This window comes from Phaethon aethereus (assembly GCF_964289735.1).
Source record: "Phaethon aethereus genome assembly, chromosome: 5".
Classification (NCBI taxonomy): Eukaryota; Metazoa; Chordata; class Aves; order Phaethontiformes; family Phaethontidae; genus Phaethon; species Phaethon aethereus.
The window spans coordinates 50596945-50620352 of record NC_138579.1 but is presented as its reverse complement, the minus strand read 5'-3'; positions in this window follow the sequence as shown (position 1 = coordinate 50620352).

Here is a 23408-nt window from a genome sequence, read left to right as displayed (position 1 = left end):
GTGTCAATGAAGACAGACTGTACCCTATATTTCTTCTCTGTATTGACTTTATGAGATTGAAATCTGATGGGTCTGGTATATTTGTGAGATCCTTGTGTGCATTGTTCTGCTGTTTGATTTTGATAAAATGTGGTATTGTACTTGATGTTCTTTAGCTACGTCAAACCTTGCTTCATGGCTAATGCATGGCATTAGTCCATACCACAACTTGTGCAACACTTTGCAGCAAAAATATTGATGCTTCTTGGGGATTAAGGGTGTTATTTCAGTGTGAGTTTAATGAAAGAAGGGAAGGTAAAATTGGAGGAAGAATAATTTCACTGCAAAATTAATTTTGGCAAGTTGATTGTAAGGAAAAAGTCCCTCTTTCTTTACCCATTCAAGCATTATGCGTTCATCTGTTTCTAGAAGCAATTTTTTTTCTTAAACTTTCCTTTGCACTTTTAATTTCAAATTGAAGCAAAACAGTAATGACAAAAAAGCCCTTTGGCTGGAAGCCCTTCAGAAAGCATATCTAACCATGGCTAGAGGAGGGAATGATGAGAAATTTTACAGTAGCCAGTCTCTCTCCCAGTGGGTATTTTCAGTAAGGTCTCTAGAAGTAGGACAGTTCAAGCCAGCAGGAACTGTGCAGTGTTTCTCTCATCTGACCAAATTCCTATAATTCTGCTGAAATGAATGGGGTGATAGCAGAAGTGGGTTTTGTCCGTTCTGCACAGAACACACTTGGATGTAATTACTCTGGGAAGCTCTGATGGGAACTAAAAGGTCACGCCCTCTGGCCTCTGTGGCTATATCTGAGCTGCTAAATTAAACAGTGAAGAAACATGCCTTGCTTGATTGTTTATGCCATTACACTCTCACAACATCTTTGGCACTTTCTCAAGCAGTTCCCAGCAAGTTTTAGGACTAGCTGCTCCCCACTAGCAGCTACATGCAGTTGGGAATCCGATGGCTCCACAGACCGCAGGGTTTAGCTTGCCTGCAGGGGCATAGTGGCAAGATCTACAGACTGAGTGGGCTTCGCAGTCCCAGGGAAGCAGTGGTGAGAAAACCAGCTGGCACTTGGGTACCCCAGGCTGAAGGCTGCCTTTTTACCTGAGCCCTTGGGGAGCTTTCAGCACTGGGATTTTGGCCCCTGTGGTGAGAGCGTGAGGTTTGTTTCCCCTGCAAAGTTCCTTCCTGCCATAGTGGTGCCGAATTTATTCTGCTTGTAATACCTAGCCAAGGAGGCCCCCACGCACTGGAGGGCAAGGACCAACACAGATGAAGTGGTACTGCTTACAGGAGAAATGCTGCTTCCATTTCTCTAGGTAGCAGCAAGATACTGCTCTCACATCCACCCTTTGGACTCTGATTTATGAGCTCTACCCATTCATGCTGGGCTGATCAAAGATATGAGCAGCATGATGGGCTGCCACACCTGTCTGTCAGGGATTATTGCCCTGCAATGGGGGCAACAACAAGGCAGAGTATCAGCTTCTGACGCTCTCTAGGTCATAGGCTAATAAATGCACACAAATTGCTCTTTTGTTTTTAGTTTGTGTTACTCTACCTTGAAACATGGCAGTGTGTGGCAGTGATTTATGACTCCTCAGCTGCAACTAAATAAAATTTGAAGTTTTATTTCCAGGATAAGTTCTTTGAGACTGATTCTGGTTTTTTATTAATTTTTTTTTTCACAGAGCCCAGTTCCTAATGAGACTGGCAGTTGCTACTTTGCTACTAGCACTACTATTAAGCACAACAATAACAACAGCAGTGGGTACCTACATGAACCAGACAATGAGTTTATTAGATGCCACAAACACTTTTTACCATGCAATGCAAACACTTACGTCATACAGCGTAAATGCCTTGACTCCATTGGCTTTCTTACAGAGTATTTCTGAGTATCCGCAGAACAACTTTGGAGTCAGTGTGTCGCATGTCAGCCCAAAGCCAGGCTGTCCGAATCCATACTTACGCAACTATTTATTCCAGTGAGATCACTCCACCTCACTCTAAAACCAACACTTATACATACTAGAGGAATCTCTACCCACCAGGGTTTGCATGTGGTGTTTTTGCTTATTAAATTCCTGAGTCCTCGGGTCATCATTTGCATTGTGTATCTTCCTCTCTTGGGCTGACAATGTTGCAGTATGAAAACGCTGAGGCTAATTGTTCTGCTATTACAAAGGCCTCTTGAAACAAAGCAGGTTTGGAGGATAATTCAGAGCAGGTGCTCTGTACATGGGAAGATCAGTTGTCCGAGTAACAGATACCACATGAGGTTACCAGCTCTGGTGTTGGTTATATTAGTCTCTAGACATTTCAAGCCTTTGTAAATAGAGAGAGAGCTTAGACAACATCCATGAGTATCTTCCATATCTAATACTATGAGCATATAATTAATTTATGTTTTGCATAACTATGCATGTTTTTCTGGAAGTAGGTCTGCCTATATTTTACTGATGCTGTTCTACAGCAGTTAGTATCTTTAGGAACATAGATTCAAAACTGCATTTAAGCATGGTGGATAAGTTGTGCTGAAAAGATGAAGGGAGGAAATCCTGCGAAGTCCAGTAGAAATCTTCGCAAGTCATGTATAAATACCTTTTTTTCTTGTAGGATGTTGTGATCCATCCTACTGAATTTAAAAGAATTATATTGCTGTAGCAGAGCTTCATAGATTTTTTAAAAGTTTTTACGGAAAGGTTAGTGATGAAATTGTACAGAATTTCCAGGAGGAAAATGAGAATATATACCTTTATTATGACTATTTATCCCTAGGTTGTTGTAAAAGAAAAACTTTAGTCAGTGAAAGGAGAGAAAACTGAACATCCTATTGCAGATTCCTTGCAAAATCTGTCCTTTTCCTTTAGCTGCAACTGTTAATTGATGGCAAAGAAAAGCAAGCAAGCCTGCAGTGGAGTCAGATATAGCAACAACCATATTAAAGGACCACTGCATTTTTAAATAACTTCCATATTTATATGTCATAAAGGATTTTTAAATATAAGCTTTGATTTGTTCTGGGGAACTTTGTAGTTGCAATCAAAATGGAACAAATCTACGAATGTCAGAAATATTACTGTAAGTTCTTCATGAAATACTGAAGCAAATCGAGAAGGAAAATAATTGTAGAAATCAATATGAAGGGGTTATAGAAGGATTTTTTTGGTGCTCACATACATTAAAAATATCTTTTTCTTCTTCAATAAAAATGTGACTAACATAGGAATACCTAAGTGTAATGTAGCAATTCCAAAATAGAACCTACAGAAGTAGTGCCCTGACTTTACCCTGAAAGAAAAGCTGGAATATCTGTGTTTAAGCTAGTCTGTGAAATTTAGTGTTTGATGGACATGGTTTGATGGACCTTCCAGGAAAATTACTTCCACATAATACCTGAATAGTTGAACTACAAATGCACTGGCAATTGTGGCAATATCCAATTACAGCATTCAATAGTCAAACAACATTATTTTATGGTAATTACCTTTGATAGCAGTTCCTTGCTGTTCTTTTATGTTTAAAGCATGCTTATAATGGCATGATTTTTTATAATTATATATTTACATACTGTACCTCATCAATGCAAAAAAAACCCCCAAAAAACAAGAGAAATAGTCATACTTGGCAGCAGAAAAGATTTAACAAAAAACCCAAATCACATGGAAATGAACACTTCTCTCTCTCTGCTGTGATCCCCAGATGAATAAACAAGAATTACTTTCAGATTTTTTGTTAACAGATTGTTTTGCAGAATTATATATGTTTGGTTCATTACCAAATTGTGAGCTGTAATTAGGGATTTCCTAGGTGCTGTGCAATGACCTGGTAATTCATAGTGTTGTAGTGGCTTTCACATTAAGTGCCCCACATATATAGGCTTGCAGTGCAGTCAGTGTTAGCAGCTAACTGGTGGAGTAAATGAGCTGCAATTATTGCATGTGAAGAGTTAATGAAGAGTTGTTAATGCACTCCACAGTCATCATTTAGTGTACTACTCAATTACCTACCTGTGAGGAGGAGATTTCTGTATCTATGTGTATATATATGCATTATGTGAATGGGTGCATTTATTCATGTCATTAAGAAAGTTTTAGAAAGGAATTCAAAGTTTTAGGATCATCATAAAGCTAAGTGTCTTAATAAATACTTTGTTTTCTTTCTAGAGGTTATGAATCACTTTTTATGTTTCTTAACTACCTAGGAGTAGTTCATGAATAATCAGTCATGCAAAGCTGTCACACTCTGTTAAATAGCTCAGTCCTGGTTTTACTGCTTCAGTCCTTTATATCTTTAATTACCTTTATTTAGCTGATATAAATCACTCTAGAACACATGCTCTCCTAAGCAGCCCTATTTCTGCATGCATTCTGCAATGTATTGATTGCACTTCTGGCTGAAGTGTAAAACACAACTGCATCTCTTTGGCATGGTTACATAAATTTTTTCCATACTTCTTAATCATTTCATCTAGAAAGAACTCATTCTTACCCCCCCTGCTCTTTCTTACACATATTTCACTGCATTGATATTATTGCTCAGTTGCCTTCTCATATAAGTACACACATTTTTGTTTTCTGCAAACTCCCTTGTAACAATATGTCACCTTTTCCAGCACCTTCACTACTGGAACAAACTTCCTTGGATATGCAGTCCAAAATGTGTTAATGAATTCTTCTCCCCTGTTTGCAATTGGATCACAGAATCATTAAGGTTGGAAAAGACCTTTACGATCATCAAGTCCACCATCAACCCAACACCACCATGACCACTAAACCATGTCCCTAAGTCCCACGTCTACCTGTTTTTTGAACACCTCCAGTGATGGTAACTCCAACACTTCCCTGGGCAGCCTGTTGCAATGTTTGACCACTCTCTCCATAAACAAGTTTTTCCTAATATCTAATCTAAACCTCCCCTGGTGCAACTTGAGGCCATTTCCTCTCGTCCTATCACTAGTTACTTGGGAGAAGAGACCAACACCCTCGTCGCCACAACCCTCTTTCAGGTAGTTGTAGAGAGCGATAAGGTCTCCCCTCAGCCTCCTCTTCTCCAGACTAAACAACCCCAGTTCCCTCAGCCGCTCCTCATAAGACTTGTGCTCCAGACCCTTCACCAGCTTCGTTGCCCTTCTCACGCTCCAGCACCTCAACGTCCTTCTTGTACTGAAGGGCCCATCTGCACTCCTTTGTGCCTAAAGAGCTTTGACTCCAGAATTGCCCCACATAGCTAGTCTCTAGCTGACAGTGAGACACTGTCTATTTAAGAAGGCAATTCACTCAGAAGGGGTTTGATAACTTCAAACATAAACAACATTACTGTCATAATAAAAGCCTGGAAAAGCCACCTGGCAGCCTAACCTACTGAATCAGGTACTTGTAATGAAAAAGTGATGATGGGTTAAAGTCATAATAACTAGAAAAGCCAGTCAATGGCTGCCAAAAACACTCTCAGGCTAATGTGAATGTCACTTTCAATTTGTTTTCTCATAATCTATCTGTCACATTGGACAGAGAGATTTGCTATAATGGCTAGTGTCTGCAGATTAAATGTGATTAATTCTCCAAAATGAAAGGAGTGCATCTTCATGCAAAAAATTAATTAGGCTTTAAAAATTTTCTTGCAAATCTCCAAAGAAAAGACAGACAAAAAAAGATAAGCTAGCCAGATTCTTTCAGGATTATAATTTAGTTACATCTATTACTTCAAATTCTCTCCTCTTTTTCAGAGTATGTTTTAACTTCTGTTCAAGGACTACAGCTGATTTTATATATACATGTACATGAAGATAAACAAATGACTATAGCTGAGAAGATGAAGTCTGGCATCCTATATTTCTGATTCTGTAACAGGCTTGTGACCAAAGACAAGGTTATTTCGTGTTTCTGTGTTTTGGACTAAGTATATGTGAGTATTCAGACAAGCTTTCTCTCTCACTTCTTCCCTGTCCCCTCAAGTTTTCAACCTGTTTTCAAAATTTTCCCTTGAAACTTCCAGCTCATGAGTAATAGACAACATCTGTAAAAACAATACCTACTGTAAAAATATCTGCTAAGGGATAGCTGCATAATGTCAAACACATCAACAAGTCATTAGCGCCCTAAGCTTCTGATGCATCATCTGACATCAGTGATGCCTGCAATCAGACTGGCAGAGGCTGCTGTTCTGGCTGGTCTTGCTTTTTCAAATTCCTCTTTGCATGTTCACTGCAAACTGTACAAAACTGATACGCCTTTTTGATGAAACAAAGGAAATATTATTGGACAAACTGCTGATAACAATAAGTTGTTATTTGCATATCTAAATGCTGTCTTATGAGTAAGCTCTGTAGGCCTGGGAATGGGTGGGTTTCTGTTAGAGTGACTCAGACTGTACCTTTGCCTAGTACAGGAGCTATAGTGGATAATAATCACCAAGTATCCTCCCATTGTACGTACACAGAAAAGTAAGAACCACTCTTTCCAGTCCAGGGAAACCTTCATCACTCAGTATATGTAGGAAAAAGCAAGCTTTTTCTCTAAAGTGAATTTTTCTTGGTGTTCCATGAAAACATTGACAATTTTCATCATGGAAATTTCCATTAAATTTTCACATAAGCTTTTAACCAGATTTGGAGTTTCTGATACCCAAAATTGTTAAGATTTATGACCCCACTTGAGTCTGCTTTTTTGACTTTTCTAATGCAAATGTGTCATCTTTTCCAGGACTCAGACAATGCAGCTAACAAGATCAGATTTTTGTCCCAATCTGAATATATTGCCCCTTTAATTGGGATCTAGTTCCAAGGTTTTCCCCTTCTTTCTCTTCTCTACCTACCTACTTACCTTACCTGCCTTTTATAGCATTGCCCCTCCACCTTTTTAGTGATAAATATCAATGTCCCCTCCAGCTCCCCCCTGCAGTTCGTTTGCTTCCAACATTCGATCTATTTTGCTAATGAGTTGATAAACCTGCTTTCTTGCACATTATACACCAGTATATGGTATGGTACACCAGTGCTGATAGTGCAGGGCAGGGATGCTACACACCTACTGCTTACTTATTTCCTCCAAACTAAACGCACTTGGGAGTCAGCCTGGATAGAACAGCTTCAGGTACCCACCCTTTGAAGGGAAAATCACAGGTAAAAATCAAAATGCCACAAACTCTTTATGACCTGTAGACCTGTTCCTTGTATAACAGGCGTTTCTGACACTGGAACTTCAGGTGCTTTTTGCACTGCTCCAGGTTTTGGAGATGGTCCAAAGCTGCTCTTGGAAGACCCTGGTGAGACATAGGTGTATTTTGCGTGCAATGAGCCATTGTGTCACTTGTCTGCAGTCTCTCTGAACTCTGTCATTTCCTGAAAAAAGGGGTGCTTCCTTTCCAAGTCCTCTGATGGATGAAGACCTTTATCAAGACATTACAGCTCTCCACCCACAGAAGAAACTAATTTGGAAAATGTAGGCAGCAAGACATGAGACAAAACTCTCCTGTCCTGCGTTTAGCCGAGGACCAGGTACCCCCTGTACCATACCTGTGCACAGAGAGGGGAACGCAAGTCCCGTGGCCCCATCATGCCCACATCACTCTCAGGTTGTCAGACTGGGACATGGTGGTGATATGCAGGGGGCAGCATGTACCTGGATTTCACCCTGGTGTGAATTTGCATGTGTGTGAATCCATGTGCAGGATTCAAGGGCTCAGAAACTCCCTGACTCCCAGTTTGTATGTGCATGCTTTACCTCCAGCAAAGCTGTCCAAGTAATGATGTTATTAAGGAATCCTGGGACAGTGGGGATTGTGCTCATGGTGATGAATACCAAGCCATGGAGATGACCTACCTGGGACTTTTTAGGCAGCACAAGAAGCAAGAGAAAAAGGGATAAATAAAGAATGGGAGTAAAGCAGCTGTGTGCAAATACTCGAGTCAGTGTCTGGACCTTCTATCCTCTGTTTGTAGTTAATGCAACACCCAAATCTTTCCACAAGCATGCTCAGTGTAAGAAAGCTGGTGTAAAAATGGAACCTGGGTTGTTGTATGAGTGCTGAACAGCAGACGCATTTATGATGAATCTGTGGGAGATGAGATGATTTCTGCCCTCAGTCTAACAAAGTTAATCATCTTCTCATTCAGCACTTTATGTTTCCAAATTGCCAGAGCAGTTTGGAAAAGTCACTATGTGAGCACTTTTACAAATAACCCTACAAAGACGTGAGAGTATTAGGCAGTTGATGGACACTTCTGTTTAGTAGTGCCATTTCTAAGAGATCGTTGAGAAGAAGCTGCTGTGCAGGGGTGGCTGTAAAGCAGATGATAGCTCTAATCAGGGCATGCATGCACCAGGCTCCTCCAGTGTGTTTCCTGAATGCTAAAGGGTGCTGAGAGCCAAGTAGCCCTGAATTCTCTCTGCTGTGATCCAAAGTAGGCCATTTTCATGGTGCCCTGCAGTTTCCCCTCTGCTAGGTCTGTGGAAACAACTGGAAAGCTGAGTTTTCAGAGCTCTGCAGAGGGCAATCCTACAGACAGCAGCACAGGTCCACCCAGCCTGTTCCCTGGTGAGCTTCTGGAGTGTAGGGTATGGACGCGCTGACCTGGTCTGCAGGTAAGATTGAGTGGGTGATGATGCCCTCTAGTGACTTCCCAAAGAGAAATCAGGATGGTGCAACTAACAAGGGAAGGTTTTTGATCTAGTCTAAGACCTATGCTGATAAAGAATTCAGGTCTCGGTCTTTATTTTTTCTGTCAGACTGAAGGCAATTACTTTATTTATTGCCAGAAGCATGTTAAATTGTTCCAACATAATATGAGCTTTGTGAAATATTGGTCTTGGTACAGTTTGAATTTCATCTCTCTAGCCCTTTTGTTACAGAACTCTACTCAGAGTAGAGTTTGCATGAAAGAAAATACACAGCTACACTAGTCCTATTTAAATAAGGACCTTTTTATAACACATGGGCTATGTTTTCATACAAACCTTTCTTTCTTTCTTTCATGTAAATACTTGAAATTCAGGTTAAAAAATACAGTAACTGGATTTATTCCCTGCACTCACCTAGTGGACCTGGCTTAAGTTTGTGGGATGTCTTCATAATTTCTTTCTTTATTTCCAGCTGTGTTAGGTGGAATTTTGGATCAAACGTTTTATAAGAATAGTGTTACTTATGCTGCCAGTGTTTTCTAAATGGAGAAGATGAGTCACTTGTGTGTGCAGGAATGGTGGATATAAAAGGTTTACAATCACCAGGTTTTCCTTCAAAGGAGCTCTGATCCACCCACCCTTTGCTATGCCCTTAGCTTTTCATGAACCCATTCATTCTGCAGACACGATCTGGTTTGCTCACACACTCCCACGTCTGTGCAGTGTTTCTTGTTTCCCCTATAAATGAACGTTATGATTTTTAAAGCACTGCTTCCATTCATTCACTACCTCTAAAAGAGCTTCTTCTGTGACATCTATCACTTGTACACATACTAGTTAACTATCGTTCTTGGATTACAATTGCAGTTTTGCTGTTTTGTATCCCTTCTCTTGGGAAGAGGGCTCTTTGGCAGAAGTACCTTCTTTTTTTGGTGTGTGCTCTTATTACTGAAAATATGTCAATGCTAAATAAAAATTTCCAGATCATCTCAAGTCCAAAAACTTTAGTAGTTTCCCTGTTTGTTTCACCATTATTCATGGCCTCAGTCTGAGGTAAAGGAGTAGGAGCATTGGGAGGGGAAAAGATATTCCCTTTGTGCACAGCAAAGGAGCCACCACCCTACCCCTTTGGCACCTCTTGTTCCCAGAACACATGAAAATGGCCAAACACATCATAAACTTAAATATTTTGCCTTGTACCAAATCTGCATCCTCCTTGTTTGCATCATTCCTTGTGTCTACAAATACTTAGTCTGCAAGATCTCTCGGTGAGGACTGTCCTCCTGCTCGGTGGGATATACCCAGCCCAGTGTGGTCCTCAGCCCTAGCTGTAGTCTCTAGATCAACACTGTACCAGTGGGTGGTGGATGAGTTTGTGAGGACTGCATGAAAAGCTTACAGGCCAAGTGACGAGCAGGTAGTATTAGAGATAGGAGAAGTGAGAAAGGATGCCAAATGGGAAGGGACACAGAGGAGAACAGAGGCGATAAACTGGAAAATGTAGGGAAAAGAAAGAGATAGATACATTGGATTTCCAATTCGACCAGGTTCTTTGTATCTCAATACTTCTCCCAAAAGCTGGGAAGCAGAGGCACCATGTTTGCAAGGGGTGAACAGTAAGGAGGGAGATAGAGGAGGAGAGACACAGAACAAAGAAAAATGTGTTGGAAATGGGGCAGAAAAAAACAGGTATGTGTCACAAGATACCTGAGCATTTTATCTTTGCTGTCACTTGGACCATCTGAAATAATCAGAGGGTATTAATCAGATTAGCGACAAGAATTCAGTGGGTGGAAAAGTGGGACAATCTGCTTATATTATGCATGTCAGCATGTATGACTTCTGTGCTAATTCAAGGTGTCTGTTTTGCCAGTCCTAGGTGTTCCTTCAAGCTGACAGAAAAGAGCTCTAGGTGCAAAGAGATGTATTTAATTAGGAACAACACCAATCTGTATTTTACTACTTACAGATCTCAATTAGAAGAGGCTTAAAAATGTGCTAGACCCTGTATTAATAGGTCCTGTATGAACAGGGCATCATGTCTGCAGGACCTCCCCTTTGGGGAGTGAGGAGTGAAACAGAGTGAGATGTCTCTATTTATTTGGTGTTTGGTGTTCTCGATTAAGACTGTCAATTATCAAAGTTAGTTTTATGCTTCGATCATAGCTTTTTTGGTGTAGGGGCTGTCTCTTTGTTATGTACACAAAACCTTAAAAAAACTAAGGCCCTACCTTGTTGGTACTACTATAATTCTTTTTTTTTATTAGTAGCTTTTTGTGAACAGGTTATTTTTATATACAGATAATGTTGCTGGAAAATGGAGTGAGTTCATGCAGTACTGGAGGAGGAGAAAGCAAGCCAGCAAAACTGCTGTTCAAGTGATCAGCTAAAGAACCACTCCCAGACCTCTGTTAGTAATTAGTGTTCTAAAATATTAAAAAAAAATACGGTAAACTTGCCAGATACTTCAAAACTATAACCTCTGCTGTTCTTGTCATCAGGCTTATCAGTTCAGTCCCTGAGTTACCAGCATAGAATTGGGTCAGCTTCTTTTAATAAGGAGCTTTGTTTTTATTTTTAACTTCCTTTGGTCCTTTGAATGTTAGGAAAGTAACTCTTTATTGCATTATCAGAGAATCACAGAGTCATAGAATCTTTGAAAGGGACCTTTAAAAGTCATCTAGTCCACCCCCCCTGCAGTGAGCAGGGACATCTTCAACTAGATCAGGTTGCTCAGAACCTCATCCAACCTGACCTTGAATGTTTCCAGGGATGGGCCATCTACTACCTCTCTGGGCAACCTCTTTCAGTGTTTCACCACCCTCCTTATAAAATATTTCTTCCTTATATCTAGTTTAAAACTGCCCTCTTTTAGTTTAAAACCATTACCCCATGTCCTATCGCTATAGGCCCTGCTAAAAAGTCTGTGTTCATCTTCTTATAGGCCCCCTTTAAGCATGGAAAGGCTGCAATAACATCTCCCTGGAGCCTTCTTTTCTCCAGGCTGAACAACCCCAACTCTCTCAGCCTGTCCTCATAGAAGTGTTCCATCACTCTGATCGTTTCTGTGGTCCTCCTCTGGACTTGCTCCTAACAGGTCCATGTCTGAGGGCTCCAGAGCTGGATGCAGTACTCCAGGTGGGGTCTCACCAGAGCAGAGTAGAGGGACAGAATCACCTCCCTCCACCTGCTGGCCACAGTTCTTTTCATGCAGCCCAGGATACAGTTGACCTTTTGGGCTACGAGCACACATTGCTGGCTCATGTCTAGCTTTTCATCCACCAGTACCCCCAAGTCCTTCTTGTGGAGGCTGCTCTCAATCCCTTCATCCCCCAGCCTGTACTGATATTGGGGGTTGCCCTGACCCAGGTGCAGGACCCTGCACTTGGCCTTGTTGAATCTCATGAGGTTCACATGGGCCCATTTTCTCAAGCTCATCCAAGTCCCTCTGGATGACACCCCGTCCCTCAGGCGTGTCAACTGTAATACACAGCTTGGTGTCATCTGCAAACTTGCTGAGGGTGCACTCGATCCCACTGTCTATGTCATTGATGAAGATATTAAAGAGTACTGGTCCCAATACAGACCTCTGAGGGACACTGCTTGTCACCAATCTCCACCTGGACATTGAGCCGTTGATGCCGTCCCTCTGCAGACCATCCAACCAATTCTTCATCCACCCAACAGTCCACCCATCAAATCCATCTCTCCAATTTAGAGAGAAGGATGTTGTGGGGGACTGTGTCAAAGGCCTTGCAGAAGTCCAGATAGACAACATCAGTAGTTCTTCCCTTGTCCACTGATGTGGTCACTCCATCACAGAAGGCCACTTGGTTGGTCAGCAAGGACTTGCCCTTGGTGAAGCCATGCTTACTGTCTTGAATCACCTCCCTGTCCTCCATGTGCCTTAGCATAGCTTCTAGGAGGATCTGTTCCATGATCTTCCCAGGCACAGAGGTGAGGCTGACAGCTCAGTAGTTCCCAGCATCCTCCTTGATACCTTTTTTAAAAATGGGTTCAATGTTTCCCTTTTTTCAGTCTCCAGGGACTTCACCTGACTGCCAAGACTTTTGAAATATTGAGAGTGGCTTGGCAACTTCATCAGCCTATTCCCTCAGGACTCTGGGATGTGTCTCATCAGGTCCCAGAGACTTATTCAGGTTCCTCAGGTGGTCATGAACCTGATCTTCTCTTACAATGGGAGGGACTTTGCTCCTTCAGTCCTGATCTTGCAGGCTATCCCCTCAAGAGGTGTGCGATGAGACACTGCCAGTGAAGACTGAGGCAAAGAAGGTGTTGAATACCTCAGCCTCCTCCTCTTCCATTGTTGCCAGTCTGCCAGTCTTGCTCATCAAGGGGGTATGCTTTCTTTTACCTTTCTTTTCTGGCTGACATATCTATAGAAGCCCTTCTTGTTACTCTTTGCATCCTTTGCCATGGATGTGCCTTGGCTTTCCTGACCCCATCCCTACACAACTGGGCAGCATCCCTGTACTCATCCCAGGATTCTGGACCCTACTTCCACTGTCTGTGCATTCCTTCTTGCCCTTTAGTTTGCCTATCAGCTCTCCACTCAGCCAGGCGGGTCTCATGCCTTCCTTTCCCGATTTCTTACACTTGGGGATTGAGAGCTCTTGCACTCTATGGAAAGCATCCTTAAAGATCTGCCAGCTCTGTTCTGCTCCCTCGTCCCTGAGGACAGTTTCCCAGGGCGTCCTATTGACTAATTCCTTGAAGAGCTGGAATTTTGCTTTCCTAAATTTCAGGGTCCTGACTTCACTCTTTGCCTGACCCATATCCCTCAGGACTGCAAACTCCACCAGTGCATGATCACTGCAGCCCAGGCTGCCTCCAGTCTTGACGTCACCAATTAGCTCACTTGCTTTGTTGATGAACAGGTCCAGTATAGCATGCCTTCTGGTAGGGCTGTATATTACCTGGCACAGGAATTTATCCTTCATGCACTTCAGGAGTCTCCCGGATTGCCTACAGCTTGCTGTGCTACTTTTCCAGCAGATGTTGGGGTGGTTGAAGACCCCCAGCAGGAAGAGAGCCTGCAAGCACCATGCCTCCTGTAGCTGGAGTGAGAAGGCTTTGTCAATAGACTCTCCTTGGTCGGGCAGCCTGTAGTAGACACAAACGACAAGGTTCCCTTAGTTGCCTGATTCTGATTCTTACCCATAAGCTTTCAATCTGCTCGTGGCTGTTCCTCAGAGACAGCTTTTTGCGCTCTATCCATGTCTTGACGTAGTGGGCAACACCACCACCCTTCCTTCCTCGCCTGTGCCTTCTGAACAGCCTGTACCCATCGATAGCCACACTTCACTCATGGGATTCCTCCCACGGAGTTTGAGTAACGGCAATCAGGTCATAGCTTTCTAGCAGCATGGTGGCTTCTAGCTTCTCCTGTTTGTTGCCCATGCTGCACGCATCGGTGTAGAAGCACGTCAGCTGAGCTGTCAGACCTGTCACCCTCTTAGAGGACCCCACTTTAGTTCCTCTGAGGTCTTTCTCTGCTGCAACAGGCTGAGGGGCCTTGCTAGCACCTTGTCCTTCTAATGTTGGTGTGTCATCCCACAGCCTGTGGTGGGTAAGCCTGATTATAGTGATTATTTAATTAACATTTCGTCACAATTGCATCTTTTCTCCTACTGTCTATATTGTGAGTATTTTGACTTACTTTTTGGGTCTTTGCTACTTCCTACACAGAGTAACTTTCATATCTGTTTTAACCTTTAGCATTTTGTGCTTTCAGATCTACAGTTGCTTTCATTGGTTAAAGTTCCTTTGATTTTTTCAGATAAGTGCTGTACTCTGACAAGGTAAAATAATACAGGAAATAAACAGAAAAATTTGGAAGCTAAGTCCAGCTGTCCGTATTATTTATATAATACTCTACTTTTTCAGGATACACTTCACATAGCAATTAATCTTCCAAATACTCAAAAAAAAAAAAAAAAGAAAAAGAAAAAGAAAAAGTTATTTCTTACTATTCTTGCTCTGTCTCTAATGATGGAGGAATACAGAACAATATGATGGTGCTTGCACTAAAGAATTTATATCCTAAGCCTGAGATAAGAAATGCCAGCAGGTCACAGAATAAGAAAATCACAAGATGCCAGCAATGTAAACATTATTTTCTTCAGTAGGCATTGCAGCTAAGGAAGATAAATGAAACTTTTTTTGATTGAATGAATTTTTTAATTTATACTTTTTTTTTCATTTTGTGTCTGAAAAAGCAGAATAGATAAGAGGAACTTACCACTTTTCCAAGGGAGTCAACACTCAGGAATGGATGGCTCCTACATTTAAGCAAGTTGTTCTTTGCCTATTGTTGATATATCATAGAAAAATTGAAAGGAATAGGTCTGTGCAGGTAGAACTGGGAACAGAATTTGGCTGCAAAGCCTTGATGACTGGTGAGGGTACACAGAAGGGCAAGGACCTGTGTTGTAGTTGCATAACTGGCAGTTGAAAAACCGCTTTCAATTATAAACTAAAAAGTGCAGAAGAAACACTGAGATAGCAATTCCTTTAATCCTACACTTTCAGTCACATGATGGGATAGGACCACACTTTGAGTCAATCTGATTTTTCTTCCCATTGGTTTAGGATTCTGCCACAATTCCCTAATTGCTGTGGAATGTTGGTAATAACAAGCAGGGCATTATCACTCCATCTGGATTGTACAGTACTAGAATAGTTTGCATTTGTTTAGTCTCATTTACCATGGGGAATTTAGATGTAACCTGACTGGTGAACCTACATGACTAATATTACCTTTTTAGGAGTGCAGAAATTGAGATGAATGGTGATGGTATTTTTTTTTTTCTCCACACTGTACAGACTAGGAAAGCCTAAGATTGGAGCAGGGTCTTCAAATCCTTGAAGGGTTAATTGTTTTAACCCCTAAACTATAAGTACAGCTTGCACAATAATCTTCATTCTCACCGTAAGTGTCTTGGGCATACTCTGAAGAAATTCATAGTAGGAACTTTTAAAATGCTGTAATAGAGAACAAGTTTTGTCAGGTTTTCAAAATATATTGCATTTTTAAGAAATATGTAAGAATTTGTATGAATACTGAGAACATACGTAATCTCTCATTCCTGAGACCTGCTTTGTGAATACTCTTATGGCTAGCATGATTATTTGAGCTGTCAGTTCATAGTTCTACCATTCCTTCTAAGGTCTACTTCTGTAACACAGAGAATTCACATGCTTCTTAGCTGATGGTTTTGACTACACTGTAAGACAACAAAAGATTCGGACCTGGGCTTATTTGAACCAAGTAAAACCTTTAATGCTATAAAATCCACATAGCTTATTTCTAACTAGTGCTTTCTTGTGAGCAAAATATAGTAGGATCTTTACAACAAAATGCATGATTTCTGTTTCTCAGAATTACGATTTGAGAAAGGTGTTGGCTTTTCCACTCCTCTGATAGGTAGGATTTACAATTTAAGTGAAAATGTGTCATGCTGACTACTTTTAAATGCTTTATTATTTATATTTCCTTTTTTTTCCACTCACAATGGAGAAATACATGTAACACAACAGAGTGGTCTGGATAGTGATTACCAGACAGTGGCAGAGAAAGAAGTGAACATATTAAAGACAAGAGAACCATGTGTGTGACTTGAACACTCTGTGAAATTATTTTACCGTGTTAAGGTGCAAGGCATGAGAAACAAAATAGTCTCTCCCTTGCATGCAAGTGTGCAAACAACTACATACCCTGTGTTTAGGAGGAAGAGAAAATTTCATAATTACATGGGTATTCTGTTTCCCAGTAGCGCAGTTACCAATACTTCCAATAGCGCATTATACATTATGACCCTAAAAGTGTAAAATCAGACTCACAAGAAGTAGCTTTTTGTCTGAATTAGCTGGTAAGAGCTCAGGACCCTGGGGGTGCCTATATTTTGCATCCCCTTCTCCCCTCCTTGTTATTCTGAAGGATGTGTACTGAAATCACCAGCTGATTTCCTACAGTCTATCAGCCATCTGATAACCACTACTGACCTTGACTAGACCAGAATGATTATTTAGCCATTTAGGTGTGAGAGATAAAGTTAGTCAAATTTCTTGGCCATACTTCATCATTCACTCCAGGCAAGTGCATGTAGGCATGATGAACCTATCACAGCTGTGGTTTAATGGGTTATAAACAATTAAGTAATTATAAATCAATGAGCTCTGTAACTCTGGTATTATAACAATTACATTTTAAAAGGCACTACTTAGTTACAACTCAGGGATTATTTACAGGCAATAATTAAGGTCAAACTGACTTCCTCCTGTTACACAGAGTATTTGTATGAGCAGCATGTCAAACAATAATTAATTTAAGGCAAACCTAATTGCCTAGGCTATTGAAATGTGTCATTATTCTAGAGAATATGCTCTTGTGTCTATCACTGGTTATATTTCAAAGAGGAACGATGTCTTTTTTTAAAAATAAATATGTAAATTGTCTTAATATGCTACTTTTCAGTTAGAGTGAAGGAAATGATACTCAGCCATGGGAAAAGGCATAAAGTAACAGGAAAAAGAGTATGGCACATTCCAGGTATGAAGCAATCCTGTGAAGAAAGAGTACTTGGGAAAAATTAGTGCAATCATTTTACAGGACTATTCCCCAAAGTATATTTCCCAGTGCTTTGTCCAGTCTAGTTTGCAAAGATGCAAATGATGTCGTTTTTATAGCTTCCCTTAGGGGAGATTATTCCAGTCTAATAACACTAACAGTGAGGAAATTTTACTGATGTTCAAACTGTATTTCTTTACCTGACTTTACCCCATTGCTCCTAGTTGTAAACTCCTGCAGGCAATTTGGAATAGTTCCTCTCCTTCCTGGGTGTTCTGAGCCAAGCAATACACAAGTATTTCTTTTAATCTTTCATCAAAGTCTGTCTAAATGATGGACGTTTGGGCCTGGGAGAGCCTCCAAGTTTGAATGCAGCCTCTGATCACTGTCCTGTGTCCACACATATGTCTGTGCAGGGACATGCTCGTGTGCAGAGATGTGTACTCATGAAATGCTTACACCAGACAATGCCCCCACAGAACCCAGTGACTGATGAAGCATTCTCTTGCAAACAGACTTATTTTCCAGTTAGAAGAAAAGTCACCTCCAAGGCCGTTAGCCTTGAGGAAAGGTGAATTCATAGGGTCAGCACAGAGTCATAAAGGTGGGAAGGAACCCCAGGAGGTCTCTGGTCTGACCCCCATCACAGAGAAGGGTGAACTATGAATGCAGACCATGTTGTACAGGACTTTGCCCAGTTGGGTCTTGAAAACCTTCAAGGACACAGGTTTCCAAACCTTTCTTGGTGACCTGTTCAAACACTTCATTTTCTCATTGAAATATTTTTTCCTTTATACCCAGTCAAAAACTAATCTTGTGCTTGGTAGTCTCATGAACTTTGAAAGGCAGCACAGACTTCTCCAGTTTTAGGTCAGATGAACGTTGTCAAGTTACCGTCCCGCGCTGGGTTTTGCTTTCCTGTCCACATAATTTGTTTAAATGACAAATCTGAAAAAAATAGTCTTTGGAGTAACATTTTGAGAAGGCATGCTTACAATGGGCTTGTGCTAAAACACTTTAAAGTGTAGTCATATTGAGCCATTTCATAAAACATTGAAAAGTTTCTGCTGTTTAATGCAATACCTAACATTACGTGACCATTGGTAGTCACACTGTGCAGTCTTTCTGCATTATCCATATTAAAAGTGGAATCTTCCACATGAAATACCCTTCTTCCTGGTCATGATGCCTACATCAGATCACCTCCTAAGGGGATTCACTTTCAGATCCTGGTGGCACAATTAACTCTATCACCCACAACCACAACCACATGCTTCAATTCTGCTTAGTGCTCCTTTGTTTTCTCTGCACTCCTACTGCTGAACAGGTACTGAGCTTTCCCCAGCTCCATCTCACTAGAACAATCTTTCTCCTCTTTTTCATCTCCTTTGGCACTGGATAATTCGGTCACCTACTGGTGTCCCTCCCTGAAATATATTAATGTATGTTACAGTTCTGGCAGACTTGACTATCACCTTGTACTCATCCCAGCTTGAGGTGTCACTGATAAAAAGATAATATATATCCTTTTTGCAACAGCAAGTATAGCAAATATTTATTTTATTTTATATTATTTTTAGCTAACAAGCTCTAGTTCTTGCACTCTTTTGAAGATGCCTGCCCCTTCTTGCTCTCCTCTATGTCACTTCCAGATGCCATATATGTTGAAGTGGGGTTCCCAGTCCTAGGCTCAGTATTCCTGCTAAAGTCTTACTATCACTGAAATCATATTTCATGTCTCTGTCTGTCAGGCAGTGCTCTGCTTTACACATGCAAGGGTAGCCTCTCTCATTTTTCTGTTGTGGCAGCACAATGTTTACCCAAGTGCAGCCTGTGCTCAGATAGGTCCCCTGCCTCCATGTACCCAAAACTATTTTCTGTATGTTCATTCACAATTCTGTTTTTGTACAGTTGAACACATCTATGTAATTGCAGCATCTTCCACTTGACCCTGTTATTAAATTGTATTCTACTTTTCTTCCAGTTTGCTAAGGATGTTCTCTGTATTTTATTCAGAAGTAAGGGTTTAGTAAAATGTAGTTGCAAAAAACTCCAAAAAACAACAGAACAATTTGATTAACACATGTCAGATGTAATTCTGTTTTGTGAAAGTCACAATATTTGTACTGGGGAAAATAAGCATTAGTTTAGGAGGTGATACATGTGAAAAAGGAACAAAATAGAATCCTTGCTTTATAAATAGCTGCATTGGAAAAATGCATCTATAGTTCTTATGATATAGTTTCCAAAACCCAAGGATGAAGTATTTAATACAAAAGGCTGACTAGGAAGCCATCTAAAAAATAACAAAATGAAAGAGATATATTCTAAAGTGACTGCATTTGTTTTTAATTTAACAAAAAAACAGGTTTACAATAAGATTATTTTGTAGAGATCTACAGACACACATAGAGCCCAAAATAATAACTGAGGGATACTGTAATATCCTTTAAGCAGGAATATTTCAAAGGGGACAGGCTTTTCAAAAAGCTTGGCTTCTTTTTAAGAACGAAACAACTAGCAGCGTTCTTAGAGAATTTTAGCATGCATGGCTTTGAGCACTTCTGAAAATTTGCCTATAGAGGTGGATGCTGAGCACTTGAAAAAATTATCCTTGAGCTCTTTGGAAAATCTGGCTACATTTTAGACAAATGCCTGCTCTATGATCTCTTGCCTTTTGATATACTAAAGCTTCACATTGCTATTTGATGAACTGCTTGTTGACAGATATTTGTCAGATTTTAGCTGGCTTTAAAAAAGAAAAACAAGGGGGGGAGGGGAATGTTGGATTTTGTAGAGATGTAGCTAAATTTTATATTTAGAGGGAAAGTAAACAGCGAGCCAAGCAATCAATTAAATTTCTCAGTCCCTTGAGAGGACCTGGAGCATACAGTCCGAGTGTAGGCCTGCAGAGTTGTTCTAGCACTCCAATCCTTAGTTACATCAAGGCTTCATGATTTTACTAATGTTACTGAGAAATGTTTGCACATATTTTTCCACTACCATATGGGGAGAGAACACAGCAATATTTTATGCTGACGCAGTGAACGATTAGGCAGTTTGGAAAGTACGCTACAGGTAAGTACCATAACTAATCCCACTGCAGAATAAATTGTTACTAATAAAAGAAATAATAAGAGTATGTATACTTGGATGTATTTCACAAAGAGATGATTTTTAAATATCACAGACAATTGCCATATTAATCTAAGTTTAGTGTGGCACCCATTTACTAAGGTTTCTGGATTGCATTTGTGTTTTTCAGGTATATGATTTGACACAATAAATCATTCCTATATTTGGTCCTGCTAGTGCTAATGTTAATTTGGGAATTCTTTTCCATTCTCCCACCCTCTGAAGAACATCTAAAGTGAATGTACAGAATACGCATTTCTGGAAAAGTCCTTGTGTATTTAACTGACAATTAAAATCTTGCTGTACTTTTCTTGCATTTCTGGACATATAGCAGCCAAAACGCAATCTGATGCAAATCCAGATTGGATCAGCAGGAATATTTTGGCTGGCCTGAAAGTGTCCTAGGTGAAACTGTAAGTCTACCTGTTGAATTATACCCCCAACTGTTACATGGGCAGTAGCCAATGTCTGACAGACTGCCTGGAGCAACACTGTTGCATCCTTTTTCATCCATGTATATAAAAATGGCCCAGTTTTTTTGAACATATGCCTCTTGCTGTACTCATGAATGTAAAATTTACAAGAGTAGTAATTATTTACAGAACAAGGTGGTTAGCTTGCTCTTGTATCAACTACCAGTCCTATCCTGATTAATCAGTATTTAATTATGCATTCCACATCTCTATTAACCTTTAAAAATATTTTTTGCTACCTATGAGACAACTGTATATAGTAGGAATTATTTTAGAACTTATTTGGATGATTAATTCTTTGTTCTTCAACTTGGTGGGAAGGGTAGACTTGTTCAATGCATTTCTCAAAATTACATGAAAGTAGTTTCTTGAGCAATAGAAGTGGCAGAACTCTGCCATGGGTGCAGTAATCTGGGCTTCATGATAGAAGATGACTAATAATGCTTCTTTTTAGAAGCTATTTGTTTACTTATTCCCCACAGCCTCTCTCCAAAGATTGTACAAGAGATGCTTAGCTATAGCAGCAAGGTAAAGATATGATTGCATAATAGATATGGTTTAGGATGAGTTTTAATCTTTACTGAATCTTCTCACTAAATAGTGAATGATATGTAGCTGATGGAAGAGATACAGGAGAGGAAGAACAGATGGTGTTTTGACTGATTCTATGATATTGTAATTATGTTTCTAAACCTGTGCCAGGTGCTTTAACAACTCTAGCTAGGTTTTAATTTATGTGTATGTAAATAAATAAAGATTGTGGTTAATGTTCCTGTTTCCTGAAATAAGACTTTATATAGGTGTCAGTGAAAACAATGTAATTGAGGCCTAGAAAAAATAGGAGACAATTATTGGAACTGTGCAACTAAAGTAATGGGGTGCTTGAGAGGTTGACTGGGTAGCTAGGGGGGAGGTGATTTAGCAGGCTATTTATAGTCCATCAAAGGGTCTCAATTTGTCTTTTAATAAGGACATGAAAGCTAGGGAATGACCAAAGAGATTTGCATACAAATTTTTGACTGAGCTGCTTGAAAGCTTGATCGGCATCATGCTTCATTACTGTGCTACATCAGTAAAGGGAACTTGAACAACAAATCTGGTCTTGATTTAAATATGTGTTTAAAGGTGACTGGGTGAGTGAAAGTTCCTGACTGGTGGGAGAGGGAGGCTTCTGCTAGGGATGCAGGGCTAATGGATGAACAGTCAAACCTGGAATAGCATGCAGGGACCCTGGAGGGTGAGTGGGAGTACACAGAGCAGGAGAAAGGATATGCAGCTGACAATGTCATACATATAAATTTTAGGAGATCTTAATTATTATATTCTTAAGAGTTTAACTTGATTTAAATTTAGATGTTTATTTTAGTGCAACATAAATCAGATAACATTAATTATAATATGGTATTATTAGCTCCCAAATAACTGTATTTAACACACTGCATTTGTCTCCACTGAAAGCATAGACGTGGGAAAGAAACAATCTTGTTCAACCCACAACGGAAAAGACTTCAGATTTTTGTGAAATGCAGTAATTTTTTCTATGTCACAAAATATTTTTTGTATTTGTTGGTTTAAAATGTCTTGTAAAGCCATACAAGATTATAACAAATCTCGTAATTCTCCTTTTAAGTTTCTATGATGATGGTTATTGTGCAATTTGCATTTCAACATACAGTTATGGACTCCAGCCCTACTGGAGCACAGTCAACTTCTGAATAAACAACAACAAAGAGAGGATATATATGTACTCACAGGAGATGAAAATTACAACTGTTTTCCAGTTTATAGTTTTTAAATGGGCTTGAGTCAATTAGCAAAATCTTCTTTCACCATAGATTATAGCAATTAATTTATTAAAATGAGGGGTGGTCACCTAGTGCAACTTCTTAAGCAGCTGTTCTTCTTTCAGTGATAGGCAGAAGTCTTAAATCTTTTCTCTGCTGCAGTACCTAGCAGCAGTCACTTGTCCTTGCCAAAATCCATAAAGCTGATGCCTTATCCTTCTCTAAATCCCTCCTCAAAACCTTCTTCTGCTGTGATGCTCATGAACCACTCCCATCGGTTAGGCAAGTAGTGAGCTGTAGTGAAGTCTGTTTGCTTTACAGTTATGCAGTCTTTCCAATCCACTCCCACCTTGTGGTTTATCTGTTCCATCCATCACTTTCATCCCGGCCAATAAAAACACTGTTAGATCTCTGATGCAGGAACTCTTTCTTATTATTGTTTGCAAAACACCTAATTAAATTAAATCCTTTAATTTGGGGGTTCTATGTGCAACTATAATATAAGTAGTAAATAATAACTTTGTAAGATTAGCATTATCTCTAACCCAAAAATCTGGAAATAAGATTTCAGTAGTAAGTGATTTGTGCTGTACTGGGAGGAACTAAGCAGCAGAGAAGGCACTGGGGTGCCACAGCAGAATCTTGTCACCAGGCAAATCCTGCCCAGTAATATGGACGAGCACTAATAGTTTTGGGGAACTGTGCATGTGCAAGACTACACAGCTTGTACTCAAAACACCATCCAGACTAGGAAGTTAAAACAAAAAGGATTTCCATTGTAAGATGTTTTTTAGTACATAGCAAATTA